We start from the raw sequence: 11,700 nt of genomic DNA on the forward strand, positions 1-11,700 counted from the left end.
AGTACCCTGGCACTTGCTTTTCTTGCCTGTGCTGAACAAGAAGTGAGCTATTTAGGGACGGGTCCAAATTGTTACACTAGTTCTCAAATGCCAAAAAACCATAGGGAGAATCTGGATCTACATGTTGCTGTCTCCTGAAACATATTTTATTACAACAGATACAACAGGACCGGGAATAGATAACAGGCAGGAAATTAAGAGTTAAGGCTCCTGATTCCTGTGATTTCAGTGATGAAAGAAAAAAAAAATACTTTCCACTTTCCTGTGGCAACATCCTCCCATTCCTGCCTTACATCAGACATGTAACACCATTTCTGCACAGAATCTAGCCATTAATTTCCTTCGTTTAAAGTAAGAAACATTCACAGAAGATTATAAAACACCCTGTATTCTTGAACAGACAGATTGTAATGGCTCGTTCTCAACACGCCATTATATCCCTACACATAGATATTAAATGGCTGAGATAAATCGTGGCTTGGGGGTTGGCAGAGGCATCCTGTCAGCAATAGCAATGGATTACAAACTTCATCCTTTAGACATCAAACACCCAATTACCAACATCATCATCATTCGTGCTTTGAACAGTGAAGGAGGAGTTGCTGCATGTAATTTTTCATTCCTAGATAGATGGAGACTGATATGGTAATGCATGTTGCAACTGAACGCATTGATCTCCAAAGTCATTCATAAGCGAAGTGTCATGTTAAACAAGCAGTGTGGAAGTTATAGTGGAGGAGGGAAAGGAACTCACTAAATCTCCTCGTGCCTCCACAGCATTGGTCTCTGCCTGGCTCTGCGCGCGGATCTGGCGGCGGCGATACACAGAGGACGTGCGCAGAATGAGTCCATGCAGCGGGACGACCAGTCCAATCTCCACGGCAAAAGCATTTTTCAGCACGTCAGAGGTCAAGTGTTGAAAGGAAGGGCTGGCTGCCACCAGAGTGCTGAAGCCAAGCAGAGCCGACAGCCCTTCTTCTGCCTTGGTCCTAGCAAGTGGAAATGTCTGAAAAGGGAAACATACTGATAACGGGTTTGGAAAGCAAATTAATATAGTACTAAAAATATAAGAGGTGAAACAGTCCACTGGGAGACTAGAGGTGTTGAGGGAGTTCATCGGTGCCTGCGGTGCCCCCTTGTGGCCAGACCTGGTGCTGCGACTTTTTGTCACATCACGTTTTCTGCCTCCTGGGATGCCAGAAAGCTCAAACTCAGACACCCTTTGGGCCCTTTGCCTTGGGGGTTGAAACTTCTTCTACAGAGAAGGGAAGAAGAATATAGGAACCTCAGGCCCAGCCTCTTCTCTGGGCAGCAGCCCGGGCATCCTGAGTGAGGCAGCTAAAGACTGCTACTTATGACCCTCATCACTTCCCTGAACTGCTTTCTCCCCATCGAGCTGCTTCCAGGATTCCTCTCCACCTGATCCCTGAAACCTCACCAGGTCAACTCCAGCCTTTCCTCGTCACCAGTTTCTGCTTGAGCTGTAGCCCTTCTAGCTGTACTAGTTGCTTTGTCACAGCTGGGGGAGGTAATTTGGTCTTTTCTTAACTGATTCTGAATTGCTGCCACATAGGGCACGTCCAGACGAGTGCGCACGTGCCTCTTGCCCCATCTCAGACCCCTTTGAGGTAGGGCAAGAGGCACAAGCGGGAAGGAAAAAAGGTTCCCTGCACTACAAGGTTGCAGTGCAGGGAGAAAATTAGACCCCTGGATATCCAGGGGTCTTAAAAAACGGCTCTGCAGAAGCACAGAGCAAGGCACAGTCCCAGACCATGCCAGGGAGTGAATCCTCCTAGAGAGACGCTCTGGTGTCAGCCAGAGTCTCTCTTTGGTTCTCCTGCTGCCTCTGGCCCCCAGCACTGTCCAAGGTAAGTGGGGGGGGGATTCATGGGTGTAGGTGGGTGAGGGGTGGCAGGAGGGTGCAGGGGGGTGGGGAGTGGCAGGGAGGATGTCCCCAGGGCTGTGGGAGCATGGACCGGGCCCAGCCCTGCGTGGGTCACTAATCCAGCTTTGCACCAGAGCAGGTTGCAGGGCTCTGGGAGATGCGCACAGGACCCGTGCCTCCCAGAGCCGTGTGACCCACTCCAGTGCAAAGCCAGACTAGCAAGGCACACGGGGCTGGCCCAGGTCCCACTGAGCGCCACCTCCCCCCCCACCCCCGCACACACAGTGGGGCAGAGGCAGGACCCGGCACAGCACACGGGGACCACAGGCCAGGTCCAGCTGGGTCCTGCCACCCTCGGGGCCCCTCTGCCACCTGGCCGGGAAGCACAGGGGCCCCAGGGCTGGCAGGACCCAGCTGGACACGGTGCACGGTCCCTGCATGCCGCGCCGGGTCCTGCCACCATAGGAATGGCCCGACTGGGTGGCAGAGGGTCCCCAGGGTCAGCAGGGCTTGGCTGGGTCCAGCACATGGTCCCCACATGCTGCGCTGCATTCTGTCACCATGGCTTAGAGTGCTCCACTCCCTCTGCTGCTGCTAAAGGTAAGTAATGGGCCCTGGGCAATGGGGCTAGGGCCCTCCAGGGGGAGCTGGAACCCTGGGCAGGGGGGCTGTGACCCTCCAGAGTGTCTGGGACCCTGGGCAGGGGGGTTGGGGCTCTCCAGAGGGGAGCTGGGAGACTGGGCGGAGGGACTGTGGCACTCCAGGGTGCCTGGCATCCTGGGTGAGTGGGTTGTGGCCCTCCAGGGTGCCTGGGACCCTGGGCAGGGGAGCTGGGACCCTGGATGGTGGGGCTGGGGCCCAGTGGGGGATAGGGGCTGTGGCCTTCCATGGGGAGCTGGGGCCCTGTGGAGTGGGGCATTCCATGTGCTGTGTGGGGGGGCTGCACCCTGCGGGGACCAGGGGACCCACTCCTCCTGAGAAGCCCCACCACAAGGTCTCCCACACCCACAGTCCCCCCCAGCAATCACCCCACACCTACTCACACCCCAACCCACATCCCTCCACACACACCTACCCGCCTTTCCCCACACCTCTTCCCACCCTATTCCTGCAAACACCACATCCCGCCATCACACACCCATCATGTGCGAAGAAAACCAAAAGTACACATCAACACATATAGGTATTTAGAATTTATTTTATCATGATGATAAAGACACTGGTAGGCTTCCACATTGCTTTAACTTTGTAAATATACCAATAAAGCATTACCCAACTGATCGTTCTCTCTCTCTCTCTTTCTCTTTCTCTCTCAGCCATGCTTTGAAACAGCAATTCTCCATTCAACGCAATGGCACCCCTGAAGCCCCTGAAATAACCATTGTGTTGCAAGCACTGTCAAGCTTGTACGTGTTACAAGATTCATACACTTTTAATCTCCGCAATGGGATGTGTTTTTGCATATAATGCTCTTTCAACTTATACATCCCCAAGAGGGAGTTTTCAGATGCTTCAAAAATATCTTGGCCTTTCAGTTATACACACCGAATTATTCATTCTTCTTATGACAGCCTTATTCAAGAGGCCCTAAATAAGTTGGAGCCCCATTGTGATAAATGTTGTACAGATATGGAGTCAGACAGGGATGTCAAACATGGCCTATGGGCCAGATCTGGCCCTTAAAGGTCCTCCATCTGGCCCATGGGCCAAGGGGCAGATCTAGCTGTTAGAGCTCCTCCATCTGGCCCACTGGACTAGCAGCTTGTGGCCACTTGCCCTACTGCTGTCAGTGCCGTGGCTACTGTTACTGCAAGTGCCCCGTGCCCTAGGCTGGTTCCAGCCCCTGTGGAGCTTTCATGGTCTGGATCCCATCTGGGATCCAAGATGAGTTTCGAAAGTCTCTGCCACAGGGAGCTTATAACCCTATGCTAAGTGAAGCCATGAAACAAATGGCAGAGGGGGAAGAAGCAATAATGTCACATGCTTTTCGTAGACCACTTTCAGTCAGTATCTGGTATCACTGGCAGTGTTCTGTATCTATCAGTGCAGAAGTGAGCTTTAAAGGAGGAGTTGAGAGGAAAATAGTTGAGGGGGTTATGGGTGCATGGAAGAAGGCCCAGAGGTGCTTGTAGACAAGTAGGAGGTCACAGCTGGCTTCAAGCAATGCAGGCAGCTGACTATGCAAGAAGTTAATGGAGCGGATGGGCAGGGTAACAAATGGACCAGAACGCTGCACAGAGCGAAGAACACAGCGCACTGCTCCGTTTCCTATACCTCTGCAGTATTACTGTCATCTAGAGCCCTGGCTCTGCTCGCGGCTGCTGAAAATGAACTGTAAGTGCTTGCAAAGAAAGCTGCACAATCCTTTTCTTGTTTCTCTGTTGTTTATACTCAGTTAAGACTCAGAGAAACCCTCTCTTCCTACCGCTGCTGTATTCCACCTTTCCCTAATGCAAAAGTCTCCTAAGATTCAAATGAATTACATGCAGATTCCACCACCATCATTCACACTGAGACACACCTTACACCACTGAAGCAAAGCAGAATTAACGCCCTATGGATTGCCAAAAACCATTTTCATGTAAATTATATGGAATCGTATCATTACAATGAGTAAATGACAAGGAAACCAGCAGTACCTAAGTAAGGATGAAAGGTTTTGTTTCATCTGATTAATGATTAAAATAATACCACAGGTTTCTCTTTTGTGCCTGCTAACTCTTTGGCATTTTTATATGATTTGGCATATTTCTGATAGTGTTAGGGTAAGTTTTTCAAGTGATTAGTTCTTCTGAAGGCCTTCATTTAGCGGGTGTCCAAATTAACATATCATTAAAATGGCCTTTTAGGTAGCTCAATAGAGGCATCCAAAATGACTAGTCAGTTTTTAAAACCTTGGCCATTGCTGGCTCCTCTCTATGGCTATATTTAATAAAGAGTTAAGGAAATAGATCTGTAGGCCACAAAAATTCAAAGCATGGGCGTGCCAGTTATGCAGCATGAACAACAGCAGAATACACGATTCAGACGTGCAGGAAAATGACCTTCTCACCATGAAAATCCAGGCAGATATTGCATTCTTGACAAGTAGCAGCATCTTGGCTTCCAATTGTATACGAGGGACCTGCCACCAGGTCCGTTTCAAAAGAAAAAGGCTAACCTGCTTCCAAGTTCGAGAGTGCAAATTTCCACATTAAACTGGACATCCCAAACTGCCTGATTTCTTCACTGCACTTACGTACAACTAAGGTGTGGTAGGTCAGGGACAAGACAGCCAGACCGCCACGACTGCTTGGCCTGGCTCGGGGACATGTTCAAGCTGCAGTGGAAAGCTTTAACCTTTAGTTTACACCACTAATACAGCATCCATAGGCATGGCACCACCAGAGCACTAGACAAAGCAAAGACTCGTTTTGCCACATCAACACTCTTTTCTCTAATATGCCTGATGCAATTCTCCCATGACCAACCCATTGCATCCTTTTCCTGATTCACCCCTTTGTGGTGGGCAGCGCAAACAAAAGCGGGCGGTGGAAGAGGCCCAAAACATGACCTAGCTATGCTCTTCTGCTCCATCCCTGAGTCTCTCTGTCCTGGGGGAATCGTCGAGGAGATCTGAGTTCACTTTGCATTGGTCACACAACTCAGAAGTGAGTAGCTCAGATGCAGCCCTTGGCATTTTCTATATAGCTTACTCTTTCAGAACAACTGGAGCTGTTGGAAGAAAAATAAATACGTAAAAAGTGAGTCACCAGATCGAATTCCCTCTGTCAGCCAGGAAAGGTTTACATACTCACACCGACAGTTCAGAACAACACATCATCCCCACGTAGAGCTGGCAGGGGCACTGACTGCAGGTGACATTATTATTGTGTGGGAAAGAACTGGAGGTATTCACGGGTTACGTGATTGATGTGAATGCTGCAATTCCTGTGCATATGTATCCACTTCAGCCCTGCAACCACAGAGAGCTTAGCTGCAGTAATACAAAGCGGGGTTGGTAAGTAACCAGACGATTATGCAGAAAGCCTGCGCTTTCTTTTCAACATTGTCCTGTTAGCAGATACTTTTGATCCACCAGCACTTGCAGGTTTCCCATACAGCTAAATAATAAGGCTGAGGCAGAGAGAAGCATAAAGGAAAATTTTATATGCTACAGATAAGGACTACAGCTGAAAGGTTTATTTGATCAGAATAGGATAAACACAAGAGGACGGCAACATTGAGAAAATGATCTCACTTGCAAAGTATGAGCAAAAGGGAGCGTTCAGCTGTCTTTGTAATCGCTTTGCTTTTATTTCCCTTTACAATTAGATGTCGCAGGGTGTCCATGAAAGCTACAGAGGAAGAAGTCGGGGCAGCGTGGCATCTCATAACTTGCTTATAGACTAACTAAGTCTGTAATTAGGGGGTTACCTAAATCATGGTGGAAGTGTGCTGCGCAGTGGCTCCTTTTATCTTGCTCCTTTTGCCGCATGCACCCCTGCTGCTGAGTGACCGAGGGACCCCGGCAGCCCCACCATTTGCTCCTTGCTTCAGATCAGCTGGGAGGCGAAAACGATGGTTTTAAATATGAAGCATTTTTGCCTCCTGGCTGATCAGCAGCAAGCAGTGGGGCCACTGGAGCCCCTCGGTTGTATGGGAAACCTGCAAGAGGAAAAAACTGTGGCATACTTAAAACCTCAGTTTTTGCCTTCTGGCCGATCAGGAGTGGGGACACTGGGGTCCCTTGGCCAATCAGTGGCAGGGATGCACATGGCAAAAAGAGCAAGATTAAAGGAGCCGCTGAGCAGGGCACTTCCGGCACGATTTAGGAAGATCTCTATAAGGCGCCACTGCTGTGCCTTTGGCCTAACTTCAGACTAACACAGCTAACTATCTCTCTCAGCAGGGGTGACCGGTGCTTCCCGAGTCTGGGGGGGCATCAGATTGCCAACGGGGGGCCCAGTGGCTCATCACCAACCAGGGGGAGGTCTCCCAGAGGCCAAGTGCTGAGCCCAAAATGACCACTGGTTTTCCAGAGGGTGCACGGCCAATCTCCCTATGCGTCACCAATGCTCTCCAGCTATAGAAGAAGTTGGGGAGACATCCAAGGTATGACTACACCATGTCCCCAACACTGCCAGGGTGGGCCACTAATAAACACATTCTGCCCAGCTGTTCCTATTCAGACACATTAATCCAGGAAACCCAGCAATGAAGCCATTCTGGGGTGATGCCCTCCACACTCAAGCACACTGGCAACAGAGGACTCAAGAACAGACCTGGAGAGTGCCCCTGAGTGGCTTCACTGGCACATTTCTTGGTTTGGCACGTGTGAGCAGGAGTAGACAGTCAGGCTGTGCTCAACAGTAATCTTCCTGAGAAATACCTAGGTCCTAGGACACAGTGTAGACATGCTTTAAAGTGCCTTTCCCTTATTTGAAGCAACTGGTAACCCTTGCCATGGAGCACAGATAAACTGGAGAACATGATCCAAGGGAAGGAACACCTTGGGTGCTCATCACTTAGAGCAGGGCTAGTTCTGACACGCTTTAACACTTGAGGTAGCACCCGTCTCTCCTTTAAATACTTACAATCACGGGGATAATGGGAACCACCCCTCTGGCCTCTTGGACCGGGTGTGCAATGAGCTGGCTGTGCTGCAGAGGTCCCGAGTGGGCCTGAAGAGACCTCCCCCAGCCCTCGATTACTCCATAGGCATCTAGCCAGTTGAAGGATCTGGAAATTTTCGTTCAGATGTGATGAAACCCCCAACATGGAACTTTTTGTTGGAGAATGGGAACACAGTCTCTCTTGCTTTTACCTGGTGCTACCACTACTCGGGGTACCTCCAGGAACACCACTGGCTGCATCCTGCTACAGCTGTGTCCTCCATTATCTTTCTGAGGGATGACACTGTTCTACCAACCCTTGCAGCTTAGAAGCAGGCTAACTGGAGAGCACAGCATTAAGCCTTCCTATCTTTCAGCTGCATTTATTGTACGTGAACTTTTCATGCCTTAAAACCTCTGAGCAGAGATTTTCTCTTTTTGCTAGGCAAGCTTAAGATGTTTTCCACTGAAGCACAGCTTCTTTCGAAGACCATTTGGAAAGCGATTTTTTGGTATGATTGTGCCAGATGTGTATGAGAACATGGCCAAACTTTACCTTGGCAAATGGTGGGGGTTACCAGGGGTCACTCATAAACCAGGTCACTCCTGCAGTGCTCCTGCTGGCCAGATGCAGCTTTTCTTTCTGAGCTGGATCTCACCGAATAATGCATAACCATCAGAACTGCCCTATACACAGCAACCATTAAAAAACCCTCAAATAAGTACTTCATTCCCCTTCCCTCCCACATGCTCACCCTTATAATCCATTTGCTTTGACTTATTTTAATCTTCTGTTTGGAGTACAGTGACAAGATGCAGTGACAGAAGTATATGCTACGTGTGCCCACACTTCGAAGGGTAGGTTTCCTTTTGCAGAGTTTCCACTGCAAACACCATCTTCTGACACCGCTCAGCGGTACAGAGCATCAGCATGTCATTGTTTCCATGACCCACTGCTCCGTGTATGTTGTGCATCTCGCTCTGCACCACTGCACAATTTTTCTATAGCTTCAAGCGAGGGAGAACAGTGTTTTTGCTCAAGTTCTGAGCCTTTAAGTTCCTTACTTCAAGTCCCGGTGACATCCAGCTGTTACACTTCCAATCCAAAATCCACTGGTATTAAAATACAAAACAAATATGCAAAGTGAAAAAGCCACCTACCGGGCAGCCCACAGGGCAGTCATGTCTCCTTTTTAGCCTCTCTCAGAAACACCACCAAATCAATCAACACCCAAAGTCTTATAACACAAGCTTAAAATTGCTCACTCCAAAATCACTCAAGATCTGGAACGCCACTGGGTGGGGAACCAGCCCAAAAGCAAAAAGGGCAACAGCATACAGAGATATGACAAAAGATGCAACCTGTTCTAAAGCTGTGGTATCAGGATACTTTGATGTACGGTGGTAGTCATGCAGCAATGCTGCTGCCAGCACCATTAAAAGCCTTCCAATATCTGGGTTCATGATTTAAGCAGGTGCTTTTCCAGAAAGAGAGCCAATGCCCATTGGTTAAGGTGCTTGCCTGGGACTTGGGAGAACCGGGTTCAGTGCTTTAGACTTCCTAAAGGACTGCAGGCAAGTCACTTAGAGATTGTCTACACCACCACCACCACCATGGTGTGTCTGCCCCCATGAAAAATACCTTACCCACCTGCTCCCGCTCCAGACATGCAAATTCCAGAAATGAGGAATGACGTACCTGAGAGCGGGCCTTTTTTTTCTTGCAGATGTCTGGCCTGCACAGATTTGATGGCAAGTCTGAGGCCTTTCCTGTCACTACCTTGCAGATTATGTCTGCTGCAACATGTATATTAAAGGAAGTCACTAGTCTGTAAGAGAAAGCTGTCCAAGTCAGATGTAGGTTTGATTACTGATGCAGTCCTCACCAGTTGGCTCGAGACTCCAATGTGGTGGGGGAAAAAGGACCACGAATCAGCTGTTTGTCTACTGCACAGCTGGCTACAGCCCTGTCCAGAAGCCTAAAATCCAGCCCTGACCAGAGGCCTGAGATCATAGTACAGGAAACCCCCACTTAATGCTGTTACACTTAGGGCAATTTTGCTATCACGCTCATTTTAAATGGATACCTGATTTCACTGAGCACTCAGGAAGTATCACTGTAACACTCACGGTTGCCATCTTGGGTCATTAAAAACACTTGTGGTCACCATTATGAGTCGTCAGTTTTGCTTAACGCTCATTTTGTTTAACACTTGGTTTTTCAGAAACTAATTGACAGCGCTAAGCAATAGCATGCAACTCGTCAGAGAACTTTCTAATTTGTAGTAATGCTTACTATGACCTGAATAAAGCAAGTTCAAAGCACAACGCGTGGCAAGGCCCTGCCAGCATGTAACACACCGCCAGCTGTCATACTGGGCCAAGTGCATTTACTCACCTTTGTAAAGCATTGTGAGATCAGATGATGAAGTCCTGTAGGTACACTAAATATTTTATCTAACTTAGGGCTAAATAGAAATCCTGCCTGAATGACAATTCTGAATATGTGCAAAGCAGGAGAGATTCTTATAAGATTGTAAGAGTTTCAAACAGGACAACTGGAGCTTACGTCTTGAGTAGATTTCCAGCACATACGGAGAGTCAATATTGCAATGCTTTCTTCAGTCAAGGGTGTTTGTCCCAGTATTGGAGTGTGGACTCCAGATGGAAATGCAATTAGGAACTCAACTGCACAGAATCCATTTCCAAATGCAATTTGTGATGCTGTGAAAAATCTAGAGAAAAGCCAAAGTGGATTGATTTCAACATATTTTAAGCAAACTCCTTAGCTTCAGACAGCTGAGAAACACATTGAGAGGTTATCTGAGCAAAAACTACAACCAGAAATGCTTATCAACTCAGGCTGGAACCTGACACAACCTAACTCACAAATGATGATGATCCTTTATGGATAAAGTAAGAGAGTATAGAAGATGATGTGAAAGTCTGTATCCTTACTGGACAATATTCTGGAGGAAACCAAAGAAGGGTGTTGTGACTTTGTTTTAAGAATTCAAAAGGCTTTAACTGTGGCTGGGAGAAAAGAACAAAATCCCCAGAGACAGTGACTGCAGGTACTACAAGTCAGATGTGATATGATCAACTTAGCCATAGCTGAAAATAGTCATATAGAAGATAAATGGAGTAAAATAAATATTACCAAGATCAGGTTGCCAATGTTGGTGCATTTTTTTTCATATATTAAATGATCTTGTCACTGAATGATAAATCAAGCCACAGTGAGAAGATACAGCTCTTTGGCTGTTTATCAGAAGATTTTAGAGTTGAAATGCAAATTAGTATACATGGTCTCTCAAAATCATCATCTTTAACGCTAAGGAAAAAATGAAATACCAAATTGTCATGAAAAGAAAGGCTTCAAATGTTTTATATGTGATTTTTTGGATTTATTTACCATTCATTCATGTTCTCCTGAACTACCAACACAGCTCATGCTCTCATTCTCCTTCATGGATCATGCTGCCCATACATCTTTCATCGCAGGATACAAACTATGGTGATTCAATCAGACAGTGAGGTGCTGGGAGATTTGAGTACCTGCTTTTAAAATAATGGAGGCTTGACACCCAACTGCATCTTGCACCTTTTATGGGGCACCACAGAGATTCAAAAAAGAAACAAGAACAAAACTCCCCATAAATTTATGTTCAGCTGCTGAACTGACTCGAAATGAAACATTGCAAATTAAGTTTGACAAAACAAAGGCCGCTTGTACACGTGACGGAGGTGTAGTTCTCCCTAAATTGAAACAGTGGGATTTTAATTGGTGGGTTTTTAATTGCAATGATTAAAAACCCACCATTTCAATTTAGGGGCTCCATCACTGTTATAGCGAGGGGCCCGATCTTTTTTTTTTTCTGGCAGAGCTTGCCCACAACCTGGGGACGAGCTGCCAACAGGTCCTGAGCTGCTCAAAGCCAGCACCCAGCTTGCTAGCACCCCACCTGGGCAGCCTCAGGGGCCACCATGGCCACAGAGGGAAGAACCGGGGACCCCTGCAGCTCAGATGCCACCAGCACCTCACTCCCCAGCCACGGGCAGACTCTGCCAGAAAGAAAAGACAGTATTGGGCCCCTCACTGCTCCCCTACCCGCCCCGGCAGAGCGTGCCCGCAGCCAAAGAGTGAGCTGCCAGTGGGCTGAGTGGCCCCTGAGCTGCAGGAGGCCCTGGTCCTTCCCTCCATAGGTGGTGGCACCCCCA

The 11,700-nt window shown here is 48.1% G+C and overlaps 1 long non-coding RNA gene across 2 annotated transcripts; it reads right to left on the reverse strand.

Moving 5' to 3' along the window:
- Positions 1–3,063: 3,063 nt before the first annotated feature.
- On the reverse strand, positions 3,064–11,700 carry LOC109280925 (uncharacterized). 2 transcript variants are annotated; one of them, XR_009459677.1, is made up of 3 exons: positions 8,235–11,700; positions 5,683–5,840; positions 3,064–5,599 (listed from the first exon to the last, which is right to left on the reverse strand). It is a non-coding gene; the product is annotated as an uncharacterized LOC109280925 (long non-coding RNA). The 2 variants fall into 2 exon arrangements; XR_009459676.1 differs by lacking the exon at positions 8,235–11,700 and having other exon boundaries at positions 5,683–6,366.

The sequence above is a fragment of the Alligator mississippiensis genome, chromosome 2, assembly GCF_030867095.1.
Source record: "Alligator mississippiensis isolate rAllMis1 chromosome 2, rAllMis1, whole genome shotgun sequence".
In the NCBI taxonomy this organism is placed as follows: Eukaryota; Metazoa; Chordata; order Crocodylia; family Alligatoridae; genus Alligator; species Alligator mississippiensis.